Source organism: Trachurus japonicus, chromosome 11, assembly GCF_045865225.1.
Source record: "Trachurus japonicus isolate A0001 chromosome 11, Traja_1.0".
NCBI classification, from domain to species: domain Eukaryota; kingdom Metazoa; phylum Chordata; class Actinopteri; order Carangiformes; family Carangidae; genus Trachurus; species Trachurus japonicus.
The window spans coordinates 30,890,767-30,914,376 of record NC_140917.1 but is presented as its reverse complement, the minus strand read 5'-3'; the positions used below and the strand labels follow the sequence as shown (position 1 = coordinate 30,914,376).

The 23,610-nt window shown below is 41.1% G+C and overlaps 2 protein-coding genes across 6 annotated transcripts in view; both read right to left on the bottom strand.

Annotated features, from left to right (window-relative positions):
- Window positions 1–23,610, bottom strand: part of nkiras1 (NFKB inhibitor interacting Ras-like 1) — a 284,351-nt gene that overhangs the window by 86,627 nt on the left and 174,114 nt on the right. The gene's annotated exons all lie outside the window — the stretch shown is intronic.
- The window catches only part of thrb (thyroid hormone receptor beta), a 144,500-nt gene that overhangs the window by 40,416 nt on the left and 80,474 nt on the right, over window positions 1–23,610 (bottom strand). For 2 of the 5 annotated variants that reach the window (XM_085792257.1, XM_085792261.1), the window contains exon 2: window positions 18,643–18,707. The exons of 2 other annotated variants lie outside the window; for them this stretch is intronic. The gene's annotated coding sequence lies outside the window, so the exon portion shown is untranslated. Of the gene's footprint in view, window positions 1–18,642; window positions 18,708–18,926; window positions 18,946–23,610 lie in introns of those variants that run through there. One more of the 5 variants, XM_085792258.1, reaches the window with a different exon arrangement.

Sequence of the window (23,610 nt, the reverse complement as noted above, 5' to 3'; positions counted from 1 at the left end):
AAATACACAATCCAACAACTCCAAAACGCTCTGGTGGACAAGTTGTGACCTGCACATTCACCACGCTATGAGATAATAACGGAACGTTACAAGACAGAGTTGTTTTAGAGGTGAATTCATGCAAAACCGCTGATGCAGTTTTTCAGCAAGCAGTCTCAGCATTTGCCTTGAAAACAACTCAGATGGGTCTGGGTGGAACTGGTGCCACATGATGAAGCAGGATTTCTGTTGTATACGTTTTTTTTTTAGGAAAATCCTACAGACTCTACCTTTAAAACCTTACATATACAGGTAAAAGCCAGTGATAGGACCCGTTGTGTTATTGCTTGGCGGAGCACTTTCCACTGGACCACATGGCGCACTTCGCTGTCTCTGTCTGACTGCATCCATGGCAGATGGGCATTATAATGTACAGCTGGTCAGACACAACAATTAGAGGCATCAGGACGGAAACCATAAGTGATCCATTACCCCTCAAACTTCCCCCACTTTCACTTCAGCTGTTGTCACTGAACTCCACAGAGCTCTGAGGCAGGTATTTGGCCCTCTATACTGTGAGCTGCCAATTTGAGATTTTTGTTACTGCTGCACTAATTAAACCCCCGGATACATCAACCACTAAATCAGCTGTTCAACAACTGCTTCAACAACTTTCAGTCATCAAACTTGGAAACAAGAACATGCAAAAAGTATTCAAGCTCTGACAATTCCTCTGCACTGGAACAACAGCTGGCTGGAAAAGCATGATGGGAAACTGTGCTTCATTTTATTGCTTGTTACCCCCAGAGAGCATTTAATATCCAGACAACAGCTGGGGAAAGCCAGAAAGCTGGTTCATACATACAACAGGTTTCTGCAGCTCTAATGAGCACACAGTCAAATACCAGCTCAACCTTCACGCTGGAACGAGTTATGAAATGATGGAGGGAAAACACACAGGGAAGACGGATGAGTGCAGGTCACAGTCAGGTGCTGAGATAACAAGATGCAGATCACTGGCAAAGTGAAGCCCCTCATGAGAATGTTTTGATGAATGACCTCCTATCAGATTTCTATATCATCGACAGTCTACTGACTAAACAAACAGACTGAAAGCAAACAGTTGGCTCAGAGTTGCACCAGATGTTGGGGCAAAGTGTATATCTCTAATTATTGGGCTCTCAAACTGCACTCTGAGTCTGGCTTCAAGTTAGTCAAATAACTCTGAGCAGATTCTCTCTTTAATTTGTATAAATACTGTCTCTCTGCCTCTTACAAATGGAGTGCACAAGTGCTTTTTGCCACTTTAAATTCCAATTTCTTTTTAAAAGCCCCAATGCCATTTTTTTTTTCTTTTTTCATTTCATTTATGTATTTACTGAACAGGGACAGTGCACATCAATCAACAGGTCAGTTCTACCATCAATGTAAATGTGCCAGCCACAGTGGCTAATTTTCATCTGTTGTCCCTGGGGCAGGTTGATAACAGTTAATATCATCGACAGCTTTGAATGGCTCTGAATGGCACAGACAGACAGACACAGTGACACTGGATAACTTAAAGGTCCATCCTTTATACTTCTCATGTGTTTTGAATTGTGTTGGTCTATAAGAAGAAATTTGTGTGTGTGTTTGTGTGGCTTTAAAAACCGAGAGCCATCTCTTCAGGATCACAATCAGCCAAACAAAAGAGAAAATATTTCTGGTAAAAAAAAAAAAAAAACACCCAGAGAAACCAAATCCTGCGGGGCCGGAGGGTTGGTCCAAGTGGGCGGGGCTTGGGGCATCGCTGAGAGTGAGTGACGGGTCAGGGCGGAGCACTTTCATACTTTTCACTGTATATTGAGCAAACAGTTGCTTTATAATCAAAGGATTCCTAACTTATTTTCCAGTATGGGATCTTTAAGGTGAAACTGATACAGTATGAGATGACATCATCTGCTGATTTAACACAATCACTTCCATTTATATCAAATCACAAAATGAAACTTAATTATCATTTGACTTTTCTGAAACCAGAAAAACAATTTTAAAAAAAAATAAAAATAGTCCTCCTGTTCACCATTAAGTACCACATTCTGATTTACTGAGTTTTACAATTTTCACATTGAATAATAAGTTCCTATTTGGAATTTGGTTGAAAGATTAAACTCATAGTGAATCGCAAAGCAAATATTAATTGCCGGTCTGTGACAGGACTGAAAGTTTAGTCTCACATGAACTGTGCTTGATTACAGAGAGGTGTGTCTGATGTTGGGCCTGATCCTCATTGATCTGAATGTGCTGGAAAAAGAATAGGGACATGTATCAATAGAGTGCAGTACAGTTCAACAGCAGATCACACGAAGTTTCACACACATACACACAGTTCCAACTGAACCTGAGCATTACAACGTTTAGGGAGGAGGATCCAGAGCAGAACTGTTGCATCAGACTGTGAAAAGTCACAAAGGGAATAATAGCTGACTTTTTCTGCCAAACCTTGGATGAACTTCAACTGCCATTCACCTTTTCAGTGACAATGAAGAAAACTGACTTTAACTTTCTGAACCCTGGAGACCTGACACACTGTCTCACGCAGACCTTATTTTCTTAATATGAAGTTTTGCCTTTGGAGAAATACATCATCTGGACTAAAATATGATTTGATTAAAGACACCCTGATTCCATCACAGAGGAGCTCCAGAGATGGCAAATCATTTGGAAAAGGAGAAAAAAAACTCTTGGCTGAGTTCTTTTGTGGCTCCATTAATTGCCATTTCTTCACATTAGTATCCTAAATAAACAACAGTGACAATAATGGACTTGTTCCTCAGGCGTGAATTAGCGGAAGTGGCGGGAAGCAGGGTTGCCCCAGTCCACCCTCTCACCCAGCCTTGGCCTTTTATACTTTCCTGCTTTTATACTACTTCTGAAACACAGAGAAACACAGATCCACAGCTTTCATTAGGATGTTCTGTTCACATCTAAAAAGAAGTCCAGGGATGAAGAGTATATAGCTGATCTGGATATAGTTCATGTTAACTCATCAGTGGTGTGTGTATACAGTTCACATTACAATTTCATGTCCACACAACCTACAAAATCACATTTTATCCCATCTACCAAAACTTAAGCCTTTTTGTCTTGAACTGTAAAAGACTTACTGCAAATTGCACAATGGATATTTGTCCATTTTGCTCCAGCTGCATGAAAGAATTCCAAGCTTCAGAGACCCAGTGTGTCCTATTAAAACAAGTACGCCATAGATCTGAATTACACAGTGTGGACTCCAGCGTCAAGTATCTGCTATGTCATCATCAAAGTTGTTGGGTAGATCACCCCACCACCCATGCCTTCACAGCACTTAAGCCCTCCAGAAATGTGGTAAGTCAGACTAGGAGGGAGGTATGAGTGGATGGATGGCTCAACAAAACATTAGAGCTTCAGCAGGCACTCAGTGTTGGAGCCTTTTATGCGTGGCCACAATCATTCCTTTAAAACTGATGAACTTGCGCATTTCAAGTCTTACTGACCACTTGAGGCTAGAGATGCAGCCATTATGTTCTTTATCTTGGCTGCTGATAATGATACTGGCAGCCAATCCACAGCTGATAGCGATCAATGGCAGATGGTGTTGCATTACAGATGATACACTGGTACATAATATCTGCCCCACATTTAGTTTTGGTGGTCTGTTGCCCCGCCAACACATCAAACAAGTTGGGAGACGCAACTAACTACACCTCACAGCCCACAGTGCTTCTCTCAGCCGCAGTTCTAGGAGTATCAACGCCAATCTATTATGGTCTGAATGAAAATCTGCTGAATCATGATTAGGGGCCCATTAATCAGGGCGTCTTCACTTAAAGGGATAGTTCAACATTTTGGCAAATCCGTCCATTGCCATAATCCCTATAGTTTTAGGAGTAGATTCATTACCTTTAATTGTCAATGCAAGCTGTTTTTAGATCAGCGGGGCAGAGACGTAAGCCCGCACGGCGCATGGTATTTACGTTTTTTCCTCATCAAATACACAATCCAACAACTCCAAAATGCTCCTGTGGACAAGTTGAGTTGTTTTCGAGGCAAATTTGTAGCCAGAACTACATCCCAGACACGGCTGCTGGGCGCGAGAGCGCAAGTTCTGAGTATTTGCTTCATGTGTCGTAATGTTACATAATTATACGCTATTATCTCATAGCGTGCAGTGTTTCCCCCAGAAAATTTGTTACTTAAGGTGGTGTCTGTCTATTCGGGGGGGGGGGGCGAGCGGATCGATCGATCGCCCGGGGGCGGGGTTCAGCGCCCCGTATTAAGTTTCGCTTTCACCACGCACTTCTCTGTGGTGTGTATGTGTGTGAGAGGATGCGGAGATGAATGGAGATGAATGAAGGCGTTCGTCCGATGGGGGGGGGTATCGCTACATTTTAATTTTTTTAAGACGTTAGTTTAGGCGGCAGCTCTTTGTTGTTAAGGCGGCCGCCTTAACAGGAAAGCGCTGCGGGAAACCCTGGCGTGGTGAATGTGCAGGTCACAACTTGTCCAACAGAGTATTTTGGAGTTGTTAGATTGTGTATTTAGTTTGATGAGGGAAACGTGGAAATACCGTGCGCCTCCGTTGCGTTAGCTGAGCAGCTCTCGTCTCTGTCCTGCTGATCTAAAAACAGCTTGCACCAACAATTAAATGTAATTAACCTAATGCTAAAACTATAGGGATTATTATGGCAATAGGCGAATTTGCCAAAATGTTGACATATCCCTTTAAAGAGCTTTACAACACTTGCCACACCTACTCATTCACACACATTTCACAGGCAGCATCTTATTCAAGGATACTTTGATATGATACAATAAGATAAGATACAATACGATATGATACACTCTATTATTCTTCTTAGGGAAATTTGTCTGGCAGCAACTGTGCCATAAATGCCTTGACCGCCACAATGACAATGGACAATACGTCATCACCCATTCCATCACAACAATTACATAACACTATTGCACATACACCAATGGAAAAAACACATACATGAACTTACACAGCAGCCTCAAACAAGTTGTATAGCCATGGCAATTAAGGGCGGTATTTTCCACACCTCACGGAGGTAGTTTTCGCATATAAATCCAAATGACAGTCTTTCCCTAAAAGTTGTTTTTGTGTTTAAACCTACCAAGCACTTCTTGATGTCACATGATTCTGTCCTGCTAAGGCGACAGATGTTGGAGGACGGATGTTGGATGGGACGGTGCCAACCTGCATCTCTTTATTTTGAATGAACCATGGCTGTATCATAAGAGCTGGAAAACAGACTACAAGATTGCACCAATTCAAATGATGATGATCCAAAAAGTTGTCCTTGCTCATATCACATAGACTTTACACTGGGATGATGTCAAATGCTTTTCTTGACTTTTTGAAAATTAGGCTCGCACAATGCCTTCCAAGTTTCCCAGAGTCTATAAGCTACACCCACTCATTCGAATCTTTACCCAATCACAACCTCACATGTTGGCCTTCAGCCAATCAACGATCATATCCTGTCAGCTGTTTGCAGATGTCTCTTTCCTAACAGTGGTCAGGGGATTTTGCGCTACCACTTCACTTGTCCTGAGCCCAGTCCTAAGTTCAGAGCCAGTCTGGGCAGATTTTAAAGACTAAAATGAACCCATTCAAATCTGCATCTTCCATTGTGTATTTCCTGCATTGGGGCAACTTTAGCCAAGGTCTGCACTGTGCCATTTCGGAAAGTTGAGCATGTGAATATGAATGTAGTGAGTGACTGAGTTGTGACATGAATTGGCAAAACTGATGTTACACATATTCACTAAGCACTTTGAGAGCTGCCAAAAGCTGCTTTTCACACCAAAGCTTTATGTGGAAAACATTCAGCTGCAGCTTTGACCAGTTAGACTGAAAAACACTGATGACTGCAGGTTATACAGCTGTCTGCTCTCTACCAAAGGTTTAATAAAGGAAGAACCTCCATTACGTAACTGCAAAGGGCCTATGTTAAATGGACTGCACTTATGTAGCACTATTAGCCTTTACTGACCACTGCTTTAAGCCACATTCACACAGGGCAGAGTTTCTACTATAAACACACTCCTGGTCTGATGGACACCGATGATTCGGTATCTTGCCCAAAGACACCATCGACCTCCATTGACCTCCTGTAGCCCCAACACCAAAACAAAGGCTTAGCTGATTGTGTTATGTCACATTTTGGTGTAGCATTCCTCCAGTGAAACATTCAATAACCCTTAATGAGCTGCAGCTCTTACTGTGTCAGACACAAGTATAATCAACAGAAGATGGATTTTGACTGCAGCTATTGTTAAAGGACTCAAATCAGGATCTGGGCCAACAAACTTGATCAGGACAATCCCAGACACCACAGCTGAGGAAATGAGTTCTAAAGCAGGGGGTCAGCATCACAAATAGAGCTGCTGGAGAGCGCTTAAAGGAAGCTTCACCACTTTTTTCCCACCACAATATGAAGTAAAATATCTGCAGTTCACATTACACAGTTGAAACGTACAAGAATATCACATAAGTAAAGTGTTAGATAAAATGCATTAAGTTACCTGCAGGAAAACATTCCAAATTGAAAGTTGCTGGTATCCTCTGAGAAGATATGAAAATGAGCTTAGCGAGCTACGTTTTCATAGCCTAGCCTCATAAATTCTCAACATGATGAAACTGTTGAGAAAGTCAGTCGAGCACCTGAACATGGCTTATCAACGCAAACTTACCGCTGCAGTAACAGTGGTTACATAACTGCAATATTCACCCACACCATGTGTCAGGTGCACTCTGATGTTTTTTTTTTTTTAATCAAATATCACTCCATCTCAAAATGCAAGCGCACACACAGACTGAAAGTGAGTGTGGTTTCTTGGGTTACATCAAATCTGTTATTGTACTTTCAAAAGCATCAATGAGGTGGTCGTCTAACGGCCGTCTGTCTTGGCTATAGCCAGATTTAGGTCATCACAGAATGCCATTAATCTTCTGTTCAAAATTAAAAAACAAGCTTGTTTTGTATTTGAGGTGGAATAATCTCATGTTGATTCCAATGGAGAGTTCCTGCATCTGAGAGATCTGGAGAACCTGGAGAGAACCTACTGGAGAACCAAGGAGAACATGCAAACTCCACATACAAAGGCCTCATGCCCAGGAAGAATTGAGCCCAGAGTTGATTTGCTAAGAGGCGAGAGAGCTCACCAGCGCAACAAGACATTTGTTTCTCACAGTTAAGTCAAAGAACAGATGGTTTTTCTTTTGGCTGAAGGCCAGGGTGAATGTTTGGAAACCAGCACCAGCAATAGTTTAAGAAAAGGCAAAAGCCAAAGATTAAAGACTTGTCTGAAGATGCTGGGGACTCAGTTTGGCATCAACTGCCTTTGACACTGGTAATGTAAAACATTTACACCTAGGAGACTGTAGGAGTCGCCTCAGTCATCAAGTTTCAGTGGGTGAAAGCTGATTGTTACTATCAGATTGCAGCCACAACTGAGTCAATGCAAACCCTCTGGTCTTCAGATAAAGACACCGCCTTGATCATATTCACCCACCTTTTCTCTCTTTGAACGTCCTACAACTGCCGACAGTAAAGAGACTGTGTGTGTGCTTGGAGGTCAGATTCACTTATGGGATTGAAGCGTCTTGTGGGAGTGTTTTGTTCCCCCGGTTGCAGACAGGAGCAGCAGTCTGGAGGCTGTGTGTGAGCACTTCCTCCTCTACACTGGGAAACATAATTTCTCCACCACAACAGGCTACCACATCCTGTATGATAAGAGGTGCAAGAACACTATGTACCGTGTGTTACTGTAGCACACACAACGACAAGCATGATGCTCATTATGTAACTTATATAATAGAGGTATGTTGTCGTTATATAGCCTAGGAACCTCGTGCTGGAACTTGCATTATGCCCTACGCTCATGTTGCCATGTGTTGCTGTGGATGAGGTCAGATTTGTGAAGTCTGCACACCAATATGTGGGGTGATAATAAATTATTTCTCTGGAGCTTTTGTTGGTGTGCGGACTTTTCTTTTTCTTATTATTGACTTTTTTTGTCCGGCACCCAGCGTTTAGATTTAGGGATGTGCGTGCTTTTTCTATTTATTCAGAATTTTTTTTTTTAGCCACTTTACAAGATGTGAAGAGAAAAAAAATCTAATTGAAGTGTTTACTTTGATGAACTTTAATTACTTTCAACAACCTTACCCTAACCTGCAGTTTGTGAACCACTGAACTACCATTGGACTATACACATGGGATTTGTTAGTTCAGTGGTTGAAAAAATGTAGTTCCAAAGGAAAATTTCAAAGTAAAACCATATATAAACTGATACTAGCTATTTTCTCTGGAGATATTTTAAGAGTGACTAAATCATGCCAAAACTACTCCACATCAAATAACTTGAACTATCACTTTACACAATTATAGCACTACTACAGCCACTAGACTAGTGTATAAAATAGGATACATATTTCTGTAGCTTTGGCACTAAATCCCATATCATGATGAATACACAATTCCACCATACAATTACCTTTGATAGTATTTTAGTGAATAACTGAGTCCAGTTTTTTGTGCTACTTAGTACGTTAGCATATTTCAGCTAATTGTTTTGGTTTTCCTACTCATGACTTTCAGTCGCACCCCTTTGAATAAAAAATAACGTTGCAGCTGCATTGTTGAAGTTCACTCACTAGTGTTGTAATCTGCTCTTCTGTCATGTTCTTTTAGATTCCCCCTTTCTCATAATTCCTCTCTATGGCTGCAACACGTGTGGGTGGAGAGATGATAGCAACATGAAAGGAGGTATAGAGTGTATGATTCACAATGGGCTTTAACGTAGATAGTCCTGAAGTGTAAGCTTCCCTTTTGTCGTTGCTTAGAAATGTGGTGGCAGAACATGATATGGGTCACTTGGGTACAGTTGCTCTAATCTGGCTGCACTGACTGGAAACCACCGCTGTGACGACAACACCTTGCCATGATTTTTTTTTTTTTTTCAAAGGAGGTTAAATTGAAAGCAACTGGACTTAGTTATTTGTCTAGGAAGACGTTTCACCTCTCATCCAAGAGGCTTCATCAGTTCATGTACGCATCTGACCAGGCTGGGACTGGTCCAACTATCTGGTGTGGAGACTCACTATTTAAATGGACAGCAGAGTCCAGGCCATCTCTTACATCTCAAGGAGAAAGCCCACTCCTTTGAGGACAGCAATGTCCAAATCCTAGACAGAGAGGACAGATGGTTTGAAAGAGGAGTTAAAGAAGCCATCTATGTAAAAGTAGAGAAACCATCCCTCAACAGGGGAGGAGGTCTCAGACACCACCTATCTCCAATTTACAATGCTGCCCTTTCATCCCTTCCCAGGAGATTCAACAATCTAGCCTCAAAGAACAACTACTGTTCACGAGTGGTAAGTGACTCCAACGACTGTCGTTATAACAACACAGGGCACTAACGAAGTCGAAACCAACTTTCCATCAAAGGCAGTCATTTAAACGACTGTCGTTGGCACTTGGAGCACAAAAGGGAACCAGTGACATCATCACCCTTGTGAACGCCCACACAAGAGGTTAAATAGTGAGTCTCCACACCAGATAGTTGGACCAGTCCCAGCCTGGTCAGTTGCGTACATGAACTGATGAAGCCTCTTGGATGAGAGGTGAAACGTCTTCCTAGACAAATAACTAAGTCCAGTTGCTTTCGATTTAACCTCCTTTGAAATACTATGACCTGGACAAATGAGAATATGCACCGGCCCCTTGCCATGATTGGTTAAAGTTTGGCTAATGCTCATAACAGTTATCACTACAACAGTGTATCAAGTTAATTTAATCTGACTTTCACCTCCTCTGGCAGCTCGTTCTTTACATGCAGGCAGCAAACACTTCCATTTAAATTTCCTGCCCCGGAAGCTGTGAATTTATGTATTTCAGGAGTTTGTTATTGTAAAAGACACTATCTCCCTATACATTCATTTATCTGTGACTGTAATACTCGTGCACTGCATCATACAAGATATTATACAACCCTCCCGGCTCCAAACAACAGACAGCTCTTACTACCACCATCTCTGACAATCAATCACATCACACACGGACAGACATCTGTGTTTATTGTTTGGTTTTTTAAATTTACATTTTTATATTTATCATTGTTTTACCATATGTTTTCTTACATAAGGAATAGAGTGATAAACAGTAGGACCATGTTGGAGCTAAATACTGTGAAATCAATTTTAGGTCATATTTGCCAGTTGCCATTTATTACTGCCAAATTTCATTGTCCCCATAACAACATGAATACTTCATTACTTATTTAAATGAAAGCAGAGTTACTTCACGTTTAAAGTTCAACATTTTGGCAAATTTGCCTATTGCCATAATCCCTACAGTTATAGCAGTAGTTCATTAGCTTTAATTATCGGTGCATGTTGTTTTGAGATCCGCGGGGCAGAGACGTGAGTTGCTCAGTGAACACAATGGAGGTGAACGGTACAGGTTCCCTGTCCCTCATCAAACAACATGCACTCATAATTAAAGGTAATGAACCTACTTACAGTATATTAGAGCAATACGAGAATTTGCCAAAAATGTTGAGCTATCCCTTTAATATGGATAATACAACAGCATAGAGAGACGATTGCAGAGCTGATGCAAAAATACCTTTATCAACAAATATACAGTCACAAGGACAGGCGAGAGGAAATAATGTAGACCTCTAATGGGGTACATGCTTTGGTTTTTGCTCCTTGCTAGCATACAAGGGACACATGAGCTTAATAGTATTACTAACCACTACAGTAGGTATACCCAGATAAGTTATTATCTTTTAGTATTTTTTCTACAATGACAGTAAGACAAGACAAGAATGTCTTAAAGCATCTTGGTGTCATTCCATTTGTGTTGTACAGATACTACAGAAGAATGTATGTCTGAAAATATGCCTGCTATCAGTTACAACTAACTTGTAAAACCTTTTGCCGGCACATACAAGGTCAAGAGATCGCTGACAGCACAAATACAACCAGTCATCAAACTAGGGCAGAAATTTGAGGCACAAACGAAGTCGCAGTCAGTCAACATTCTTTGAGTCTGACAGAGTTGATAAAAAACACATGTGCTTTCTCAGGGTAGCATTTTTCTCACTGTAATGTACAGTTGAGCCATCGTCAGAGAGCATCCTGTGGACCAGCAAGAATCAAACTGAGAGAGAAGGTCTGTTAACGACTGGATGGAAAGTTTCACTCTCATCATCCTCACGCTCCCACATCTGCATCAGCATTCTCGGTGAATGCATCAGTTTAGTTAAAGGGAGAGCACAAAATGATTCAGTGCACGTACAGTTTCCTGTGTCGGTGACACTATCAGGACGTCGCAAGAGTGGAGAGTCTGAGAATTTGAGAGCACTTGGCCAAATAAAGCTGCAGTAAGTCAATCTAATCCAACACACAGTTTGGCAGCTTGTGAGTGGCTACTAACAGTCCTGACTTGTAAACAGGAAGGAAACCAAATGATTTGGACTGGGTAAAACAACATTCTTCCATCCAATGAGCAACAGAGGGCGTCAGTGCTCATTGTGTTTGTACTCCACACAGGATTCATGTGGATTCAATGTAAGAACAACCACTGAAGGAGTACTATGAACTTCTGATGAAGATGATGCACACTCAGGGTGGGGAAGAAATTCAACCCTAGGCTTCTTTCCTGGGACCAGCTCACACCCTGCACCACAGGGACAAGGACAGGGCCAACGGAAATTATAAAAACCACCTACAATAGTTCAATACCTGCAAAACACTAGCTTCATTATGTTTCCAATAGGTCCGTATTGGTTTGTCCTGTGATCAACCCATAAAATATCAGCCAATATTCAGCATCGGCCGTTTTTTCACCGATAACTGATATAATGAATGTATTTTAAAACACACTCCTTTGCGTGTTGGAGTTGTTTTCAAAAAACAAAGTGTATACTATTCAGACCTTAAAAATAATGTATAAAGAACAGCTTATTACCAGAACATTTACAGAACTTGTTCAAACTGGAGGAGGAGGACTGAAACTTGATTTTAAACATACATTTGCAAGGCTAAGCTTAAAACAAATGTGTATTTCTGTTGCAGGTGTAAAATTATGGCATTCACAAAGCAAGGAATTGAAAAGTTGTACTGTATATCTCAGTTAAAGAAAATGTTTAAAAAAGAAAAGATGGGGCAGTGTTTAGCTCAGTTGGTAGAGCACCCGCCCCATATGTTGAGGCTATAGTCCTCGCTGCAGGCGGCCCCGGTTTGAGTCCCGCGTTGGACGGCCCTATCCTGCATGTCATTCCCCCCATCTCTGTCTCCCATTTCCTGTCACACTCTCAACTGTCCTATCGAATAAAGGCATGAAAAGCCAAAAAATATACAAAAAAAGAAAAAAAGAAAAAAAAAGAAAAGATAAGTGCCGACAAATAAGAAGAAGGAGAAAGAGAAAAAGAAGGGAAAAAAGGAAAGATAGATAGACGAGTGGTGTCCACTGCTATTTTGTTTGTTTGTTTTCTTGTTATTACCGTATTATATGTTTCATCATCTTTAATTTTTTGAAATAGAGTATAATATTGCTGTTGATAGTAAGCCAATGCAATTATAACAACAGAGAGGGGCAGGTCCTATAAGTTTTTCTTCATCCTGCTCCTTTTCATTTATGGGGACTACAGTATGTGTACATTATGTAAATATGTGCAACCATGTGAAGTATGTAAACCATGAATGGAATAAATCAAAATGAAATGAGAAATGAAATCCCAGGTGTGTTTTTGTAAATTTTGACACCCGAATCTTCATTTTTACTGCAAACGAATCAGTTTCCCTGATAACTAATAATTGGTATCGGTATCAGCCCTGATAGAAAACCATATCGGCCAATCTCTTTGCTAATGTTTGTAAGAATTAAGCCTGTAGTTGTTTTGAAAAGCCCACAAAGGTCATCAGGACCTTACTGTACCTCTGTTTAAATGTCAGCCCCCCTAACAATCTTCAGTGCTAATCCCATAACATCTGCCTGCATCACAAACCAACACTGACCAGCAGCAGTAAACAATAACCACAGCCTTGACCAATATGCATCTTGTCTGGGGGTGTGGGGAGGTGGCATTCAGATAAGAGTCGATCTCGATCGGCCGACAATTATACCTGGAGCTCTCTAATACTTCATTTACTAAACAACATCACACCATGCAATGCGATACATGCTCAGCATCATGGCAACTGGCATCCCAGAAAGGACAGCAGATGGTGTTTTCATTAAAGAATTCAGCCTGATAGAAGAATAAACCGAATGACTTTGTTTGGGAGTCTCCAGTGCACTTATCATATTACATTAAGTTCTGGAGCTGCCGGGAAAACATGCGCACACACATGCACACCCACACACGCACAGTCAGGCAGGCAGACACGCACACATACAGGCCAATGTCAAAAAGGCTGTGTGATACACAAACAGTGGCTATTCAGTGTGTTGCAGAAATGCTACAGCAGAACACGACGAGAGCTTGATCCCTCACTGGTGACTGAGGAGGCTGAGCTCAGACAACAATACATCAGGGGGTATTATGAGCAATAATCCACGTACTACTACAACAACACATGCATGGTGAGTGACATGAAACTTATCATCATTACACTTAAGCCCCAAAAGATCTTCCCATTTTGTGCGTGCTCTTCGGTCACAAGTTTTCCTTTTAATTAGCTGACATTAAATCAGTCTGAGGCAGGTTTTGATGTTGCTTTAAAGGGTGACAGCCAGCGTCGAGTGCAGCAAGACTTCCACTGCCCTTAATGAGAAGCTAAATGTGCCTATAGGGCTAGTAGTTTGAATTTTGTGCTTTTTATAGCCGACATCCTGCTCCGACACGTCCATGTGACTGTCAAACGTAGACAGATAACCCTTTGATGGGAGTTTGGAGAACAAAACGCCGACTGTTCTGGAAGTCTGATAATATTTTGGAACTTTGCCATGGTTCATTAAAACCAGAGATTTCTTAGCTAGTTATTGTGAATATGGCTTCAGAGAAACATCGAAATGTTCAGTAGAATATGAAAGTCTAAATCTTTCCAAGAATATTTGTCCTTTTTCTGGTCAAAATGTCTCATTTCTAGTCAAAACTCATCTCTTTCCACTTAATATAAGACTCATCACCTAAAAATTAACTTGTTTTTAGATCATTTTCACTTGTTTCAAACTAATATTCACTTGAAATAAGAAGTAGAAAAATCTGCCAGTTAAAGCAAGTTCTTTGTGCTTGTAATAAGGAAGAAAAACTTGCTCTACTATCAGATTTTTCTACTTATTTCAAGTGAAAATATGCTTGAAAGAAGTAAAAACTGTCTGAAAACAAGCTACTTTTTTATGTGATGTTTCTTATTTTAAGTATAATGAGATTTGTTTTGACTAGAAATGACATTTTGACTAGAAATAAGACAAATATTCTTGGTAAGATATTTGAGTTTTTGCAGTGTACTGGTACAGTATCATATGGTATTACAGTAAAACTCTTTAAAGGAGACATATTCTGCACATTTCCCACAAATTAAAATAGTTCCTAGGTGTCTTAAAGACATGTGACATGCTTATATATATATATATATATATATATATATATAGAGAGAGAGAGAGCCTTCAAAAAGTGACATTTGCATAATACATCTCCTTTAAAACAAGTAGTCATACAACAAGTAGTCATGATAGTGTTTTTACATGTAGGCCAGGGAGCTCTAATCTAATTTCTTATCTCTTCCTCTTTGGGGGCAGAAGATTAGAGGATCTTTATCTCCAGCTCTTGAAGACGTTAGCCTTGTTTGTAGATGTGGTCAAGGGTTTCTCTTTGGTTTTCACATGGATGACAAATATTTAAGAGGCGAGGTGTTAGAAAGGGAAATGCAACCACAAGCAGAAAACATCTGCATGTTCATCACAACAGACACTGTTCATTCAGTCTGTAGAGGTCTGAGCTGGTTTCCACCCATGATCATTTGACTGTGTGCAGGGAGGAAAGCCTGTGTCACAGCTGAAACGCACAGTGTCCTGTTGTGTTACTTCCTGTTAGCAGTGAGGAGATAAAAACCCCTGCACATGTCACTGCCGGTTCAGAGTTATGTGATAAGAAGCCATTAAACCTAGATCTACGAGATAAAGACGAAGTGTGAACATGTGTTACATCTATAAGAGAAATGTCTGTAATGCAGAAAGCCATTCAGTGTTCTCATTAGCTCTGGAGCTGAGTGTTGTGTTGATTCAATTTGATCATTATGGGTCTAAATGCTTCACAGTGATTGTTTCTGAGGCCGGGGCAATTACAGCAGCTGAATAATTCATATGAGATGCTCCGACACAATAAATGAACATCAACATTAAAGCGGCGACAATGAATATTTTCATTCTAACAACGCATCAAATGACACTGTGTAATGTGAGAGGTGTTGCTCGTAGCCATGGGCCAACTTCCAGTGAGTCTCAGCTCGTTGTTCCGGTGTCTCGCTTCAACCTTGAAGTTCCGGCTCACTCTCCGGTGACAACCATCATTCTGGGCTGCAGCATTCAGAGACAAAACTTTTAAAGGGACAACGAGGAGTTTAGGAAAAGCGAAGCGTTTTCACACTACATTTATGAGCCTCCGCGTGCACCGTAAAATTCTTTGACCGGCGCAAGACAGACTCATGTTTTCATTCATCAAGAATTAAAGTCAGAGGTTCAAAGACGATCACATACCGTCGTAGTTCCGACCATAAACGGCGATTCGGTGGCGTTATTCTCATGACTCGCCACGAAACCGAAAGTAAAGAAACGCTGGTCGGCTCAACCAGCATTTCCGCCACCACTAATAATAACAAAATAACAATAGAGACAGAACGATATATTTATCTAAAATGGAGCCATTAACAAGTGTGGGTAGCGGAGATTCATCCACATTAACGTGAGACTTTTTTATAACCAAATAGAAACTCCTCTTTGTCCCTTTAAAGCCAACAAGTTCCAACCAGAACCAGAACAACATTGTGATACGACCCGTACCAGTGTCTCCTGAAGAAGTGTCCACATGGCAGCAGGTGAACCACACTTTGGACGCTGTGGTTACGATTATGAAGATGCAGATTGTAAAGAGAGTGGTGCACTAGACCTTTCTCTCTATTGTCACAATGATGGCTTGTTTAGTCCAGGCACAAAACTACTTAGTTAGGTTTGATCATGATTTGGATCAAAAGGTAAGACTGTCACATGGGAACTACATCACATCAAATCATCCATCACATCCTCTTCCTATCATTTTGTTTCTCTTTATCCTACCTAAGCACACTTTACCTGTTGCCCCTGACCACTAGATGTCTCCTAGCAACAATAAAAGTAAAAAAGAAGGTCACGATAACCTGCTGCACAGACGACCTATGGTCACACAGCTCAAAGAGAGTGAATGATGGACCTGCATTCACCAACTTACAGTACAGTACACTCTCCATGTAAATAAGCAACCAGCTGTTAATGACAAATCAGTGTCTTATTCACATGTCAGTCATTTGGTCTGTGTCATGACGTGATGTGATGTAACTTCATTCATTAGAAATCCTGAGGACACTGTATATGATATCTATCTATAAACTAATCTTAAAGAGATAGTTCAACATTTTGGCAAATTGCTCCATTACCATAATCCCTACAGTTTTAGGAGTAGACTCGTTACCTTTACCCCCTCATCAAACTCATCAAATACACAATCCAACAACTCCAAAACACTCTCGTGAACAAGTTGTGACCTACACATACATAATAACGGAACATTTTGCATGAATTTACCTCTAAAACAACTCCATCTCGTAACATTCTGTTATTATCTCATAGCGATAGCTTCAGGCTGCACTTGAAAATAAGAATTTTGTTCTTAATTTGCTCGCCTGGTTAAATAAAGGTTAAATAAAAAATCAATCAGTCAATCAATCAATGAGTTTGATGAGGGAAACTGTAGGGGAGGAAATATTCATCAATATTTAACAATATCTCCCCAATACGTGTCTTGTCTTTCCGGTGTTTAGATGAGGTTTTCAAAATAAAGTAAAGTAAATACTCGTTTAATCTGACTCCATTTAAAAATAACTTTACTCTTAAATATTGGTGGAATTAAAAGTTAATCAATCATTTAAAATATAAACACTTTAAGAATCAATTCTATTGTTAAGAAAACAGGAATCAATCTTAGTTCAGTGATGGTATAGATTATTAAAACCACTCAGTGACCTTCTTAACATAGAAGAATAGCCTTGATGCCTGGGTTGAAGTATTCAGAGGTATAAGAACATGATACTCAATCTTGTCTGTCCAACTCAGAGGTTAAGGGTGTGAATAGTGTCCAGTGAAACTTACCATATAACTAAGATCTTTTTAGACTAACTTAGTTCAGGGATGGCAGATATAGACTTAAACTATTCAGTGACCTTCTTAACATAGAAGAACAGCCCAGACACCTAGGTTGAGATATTCAGAGGTCATACAATATAACTCAATGATTAAAGGACATGATACTCAATCTTTTCTATTCAACTCAGAGGTTAAGGGTATGAATGTTACCAAATGAAACTTACCATATAACTAAAGACCAAATAAATATCCAATAACAGATTCTCAACTATTTAGAACAAAATCTCAAGACAATATTAGAAGTAAAAGATTAACATACCAATTTATTGAAATATCCAAAGTAAAAATACAATCAACAAATTCTATGACACACCTAGTGTGTGGGAGCTCTGGTAAGCATCAATTCGAAGTGAGGTTCTTGCTCTTTCCCTTAAATACCCAACCAGAACAGAAACACTTCTAATTCACATAACAATTGGGACTTTGCATAGAGACACCATTCGCATCTGGAGACCTTTGATCATCAGGGGTCTTGACAATAAGTCACCTAGATCCTTTCACTTCTCACACTGAGACCAACAGAGTGAATCAAGTAAACAGAAGGTGTTACATTTTAGAGTGATGAGAAACAGTTCCCAAATGATGAGGTTTGAGTCTAGGTGGTTGATTAGTTTACAGATAATCAAAAAGGCAGAGAATGGTGACATTCAGTCTAGAGAAAACTTAGACAACATTTCAGGGTGGGTGTCTGACTGTCTTACAAAACCAAGAAATCCCATGAGCCTCTGTATAGCAGCTATACAGAGACTACAGGGATTATGGCAATGGGCCAATTTTGCCAAAATGTTGAAATATCCCTTTAAGCAAACTGATTGAAAAAATAGTTCCTGAAGGAGTTCATTCAGAGTTTATTGCACTTAAAAATATTCTTGTTTTGCATATCTTTGCTGCTTCATAATTATTTGGATTTGGCTAAAATATTGAATGTTATCAGACCTGTAAAAAGCAGCAGCATAAAGGCTGATAACCAGTCTGGCACATGAAGATTTAGCCTGGAATATAACCAATAAATTAACTCCATTACATTGACATCACCATTCCCAGCTGCTTGAGATGATATCCCTGCATAGTGTGTGTGTGTGTGTGTGTGTGTGTGTGTGTCTCCTGGCCACAGCAGGGAGGTCTAATGGAAAGATGTGCTGTGTGTTGGCATTCTGCAGGCTGCAGGACTCTGACTGTGTGGAATTGAGCAACATGAAGGTCTTACCGGAGGAAGTGGTGAACTGACTCCAGGCAGCACGGAGGAGCTGCTGAGCTCCCTGAGAGAAACACCTACAAAAACACACAGACACACACACACTTCGGTCAGACTAATGAGCAGCCAAGATGAAAATCACATAACATCACCGGTCGAACGTCAGGATGGCTAGAAAATGATCCCAAACATGCTGCCACGACATTAAAAATTAACCCCCAGGACTTGCGTATGGGGTTTTAAAGTTTAAAAAGCTGCACGGACAGCAGTGAGAGCGACGGCTGTAAAACACCTACACTCCAGGGTTCTGCCCATGTTTTCATCAGCTCTTTCAATTCATACCGCCTTGGAAAGAAATGCACAGGAAGTAAACACGTCTCACTGAAGCAACAACATCAGTTCTAACAACTTTTCAGCTGAGAGTGTGTAGCAGGAAGTAGTCAGAGCGCTGCGTCTATGACCTATACGCAACATTTCCCTCAACAGAGCAACTCCCACAGCGTTTTGCAAATGTGCTTCACCTCTGGTGGTTGCCACATGTGGTTACAACCGTAAATACTTCCCCCCATGTTGCAGCGAGGGTGAAATAGTCCGAGTCTAAATTTTCTCTTTTTTGGACCAGCAGCTCTCAAATGAGTCAGTCTATCTTTGAGTGTGTGTGTTTGTGTGTGTGTGTGTGTGTGTGTGTGTGTGTGAGTCTTCCGAAAAGAAAAAACAGAATGACGTTTTCAGAGAAGAATGACAAGAATACAACAACAGTGACATAGAAAGAACATGTGCAAGGAAGCAAAGACTGTTGGACTCAGTCTGGTATTTGCCAAGAAAATCATTGGAAGTCATGTTAATTTCATGGTGAGATCTCTGGAGACAAAGAAAAAAAAAGAAAACAGGAGGTGGTTGGATTATGATGAGATTGAGAAAGGAAAGCATTTGTTTGTCATTAATTCAGTGGCAGGACAGGACCGGTCATCCACCTCAGACAGATGGTAATCACTTGTAATCAGACTTAATGGGCACTCTGAAGGGAACGCTGCTACTCTCTCCATGCTCTGCCTGTACAACTCTTTCACACACAAAGGGAGTGTGCACATGTGGGCGCCTGAGCATATTTGCAAGTCATCTGGGGAATGTAACACTGCGCTTCCATCTGAAAGGCAATAATTGTTTTGATAATACCGTCTATCAACAACAATACAACATAATCAAGTCCTTTTTGTGAGCGATGCACATTTGCATATTTGCCTGGTTCGTATTCTCCTCAGGTCTGGTTAAAGCTCATTTATATCTCCTCCTACTCCCCATCATGTTATGTGACAATACAGCTAAATTTGCACGTCACGTTGCTGGTGGAAGGATCATTCTGGTTTATTATCAGCTGCCAGAGACCCATGAAGTCAGACTGAGTCAGATCATTTAAACCACTTTAGGTCCTGTCTCTCCGGTGGATCCCTTTTTGCACCGATAAAGCTCATTTGATATTTTTCTGTCTAGAACGGCTTGTGCTGATATTTGTGGCACATTTAAAGGAGACATATTCTGCCCCTTTTCCACAAATTAAAATAGTTCCCAGGTGTCTAAAAGACATGTCTGTGACATGCTTTTGGTCAAAATACCTCAAGGATCAAACATCACAGCTCTTTTCATCCTCTCTAAACAGCCCTGTTCAGAACGGCTGGTTTCAGTGTCTGTCCCTTTAAATGCAAGTGAACCACTGCTTGCCCCGCCCTTTCTACTGGTACCAGGCAGGGGTGGGATTATGCAAATTTGAAAGCTAGTTACATCACTGGAAGACAACTGAGGGAACAGCTCATAAAATCACATGGATTTCAACCTAAGGAGCCTGAAAATTACAGATTTCTTTGTCATTCTCACATTTTGGGGGCTGGAAGACAAGACAAACACCTAAATATATGTTGAAGAGCCTTCAATATGCAAGCTGAAAAACTGAGACCAAGGTTGGTGTTTCTGCTCCATCGTCTACATTTGATCCAGTTTGTTTTGGTTTCACTCTGCATTAAAGGGGAACTATGCAAGTCCGCTCGCTTTTCCGCTGTTTGGTTACACTCCTCTCGCCCATGTGCATTTGTTTACAATGAAGCCGGCGAAAAATCAATAAATGGAGCGGTGGAAAACGTTACATAACAAATTACGACGTGTGTGTTTGTGTAGTCTTAACCATCATGAACAAAAGATTACGGGTTACGGAGCGTGTCTGTGTGGCGGTGTTCAGAGACGAGAGCTGGGACACCGGGGCGGCGGCCAGGTACTACACTGATGTTGCAAGGTTGGTTTTCAGCCATGAGACGCCAGGTGAAGACAGAGAGCCTCCGTTCTCACTCGTAACAAGTCACAAGTCATGTAGTTAACTATCACAATTACTCCAGAGCTTTTTAATTAAGGTAAAAATGTAGCAGAGCCACGGGAGAAATCCTGCTTAGTTCCTCTTTAATATGAGCGCACCAAAGAACTAACATATTGACGCCCTGTCCCCATTACCTACATATGCAGTGTATCCCTACAGGTGTCCCCACAGGTGTGGGTATGTCCTTCAACACCATGGCCAAGATGTGAGTCTAGTTCAGATTCAGATGAACGTCCTCGTCCTGTGGAGGCTGTATCGTCGCCGGCAGGAAAGGAGAAGACGACTGAAGCTGTGCTGCTAGGCCTGGCTCCACGACAGGGTGTAGTAGTGTGTATGCTAATGTTCTAAAGTCTGGAACCAGACCATCTCTTTTGGTCAGACCAGATCTCAGGTATTTGGTCCAGACCATCGTCTTGGGAGCTTTCACGTCTGTAAGTTTGGTTCGAATCCAACGAAAATAAAGTTTGAAAGTCTGGAACAAATGAGGTCGGTGTGAAAGTTTCCTGACAAAGCGGTGTTCTCAGATTTTTGGAACACACTGTATATGATTTCGACATACTGACATGCTTTGGGATGGATAATCTATTAAAATATGTTACTTTAAACTTTAAACTATGCATACAATATACATAGAATACACATAGTCCTGCCAACCTGGATCCACCAGTATTTTTTAAAAGAAACAGAAACAGTCGGCCAGTTAGAAGAGAGACGACGCCTCTGCTTCCTCTCTTCTGATTGGCTCACTGACCTGTTGTTTCTGGATCTCCAGAGAGGAGCCTGATGTGAAACACCAAGATGTTTTTAGTTCTAAAAACCACAAATAAATCTTCTTATGGATCAACAATTCTGATAAAAACACACAAGAAAAATGTGAAATATGTGACCTACAAAATAAAATCCAGTGTTTATTGTAACTGCCGTCATTATAAACCAGTGTTATCACTCTCATGTTAGACTTTCATTTGTATGTGAGACTCTGTACTGGGCCTAGTATACAAAGCAGTGGAGTTGTCTCACATGTTGGTGTTGATTCTGACATTAAACCCTCCAAACATTTTCTACCACTGTAGGATTTTGTCCTGTAGCGGTATGATCAAGAGAAGAAAGACAAAAGGAGAGGGACGAAGAGAGCGAAAGTCTGTGTTTGTCAGGAGAGAGTTAAGGAAAGATGAAAAAACTCCCACTGATACACTCTGTTACCCAGTTTCCATGGTGATCAGAGTTATATTTGACAATGTGACGCACATTTTCAGCATCCACTTGTGCTGTTAGTCATCTTCATCTTTTCCAGTGCAGTGAGCTCAAAGAGTGAATGGTTTCTGCTGAGGGAAAGTGAGATAAAATGTGTGGAGGGCCGCGTCCCAGCCTGGGGAGAGTGGAGGGAGGACGTCGGGACGAGGGACGACAGGCTGGACTGTAATGGTTGTAAATGGTTAAGAAGGAGCTCAGGAGGGCGGAGCTCCCCTTAAGTACTTTCCTCCAGGGGTGTGTCAAGTGGTCTGTGGCAAATAAATGAAAGCGAGGCGAGGTCTTTTGCCTCTGATGCCAACTCACAAGTTCCCACTTGATGTTTCTAGTGTGATTACTGTCAGTACTTAGCTTCCAAACACTTTGCTATGAGTGGGCATGATGGAGGTTGCATGGCATGCTGACTGTGAGCTCATCTGATAACTATACATTCCACAAAGTGACGGCCACTGATGCAAACTATTGATATTGTTGGGTTTAAAGCAAATGGAATGATGTATTTTTCATGTTAGCTTCATTAGCTTTGAAGAAGGTCCTGCACATCACATGGTCTGCAGCAAGAGGCAGCTCAGTGAATCCTCTGCTGTTGTGCATCAGGGACCTGATGTGCTTTGGTATTGGATATTGTGTAATGTTTGAAAATATTAAGTGTTAATATAAGTCTTAAATAGTTATATCTTCCGACATCAATCACTTATATAGAGTGTTTGGTCTGAAACACGGGTCTGTCAGTCACTCTGCTCTGCTGTAAGCCGAGGAGAAAACTTTCCTTGTATCCCACAACCTTTATCCAATGAGGAGAGAGAATGGCATAAAGGGGCGGTCCTCTCTGTGTGTGCAGCCAAGGGATGCGCGTGAATGTGGTGACGTAGGGACGAGGGCGGGGACTGCTAACTCCATAGGCTGACAAGAAGTTAGCCAAGACGACCGGATCGCTTACTTCTGCTTTAAATAGCACTTAAAAAATGTTTACATGTGCAAAATAACTGTGCACCTTCACTTCCGTCCAACCAGGCTAAAACATACACGGGGACACATGTGCATCTGTGGTGTCCAATGAACAAGCAAAACTGCTGAAGGTCAGCTGTGAAACCAGAGAAACCAGGCCTGGTGCTCTGCATCATGTTAGTTAGCTGGAGGAGCTCAGCTGACTCCAAGCATCTCTGCCTGGTGCCACATGTAAAACCCATTCCTACCCAGTGTTTTCACTAGTTTTTGTTAATTAAAGGGGACATTTTATGGAAATATCACTTTTTGAAGGCTCTTATATTTAGGTGTTTGTCTTGTCTTCTGGCCTCCAAAATGTGAGAATTGACAAAAAAAACGGTAATTTTCAGGCTCCCTGGGTTGAGTGGCTAGTTTTCTAA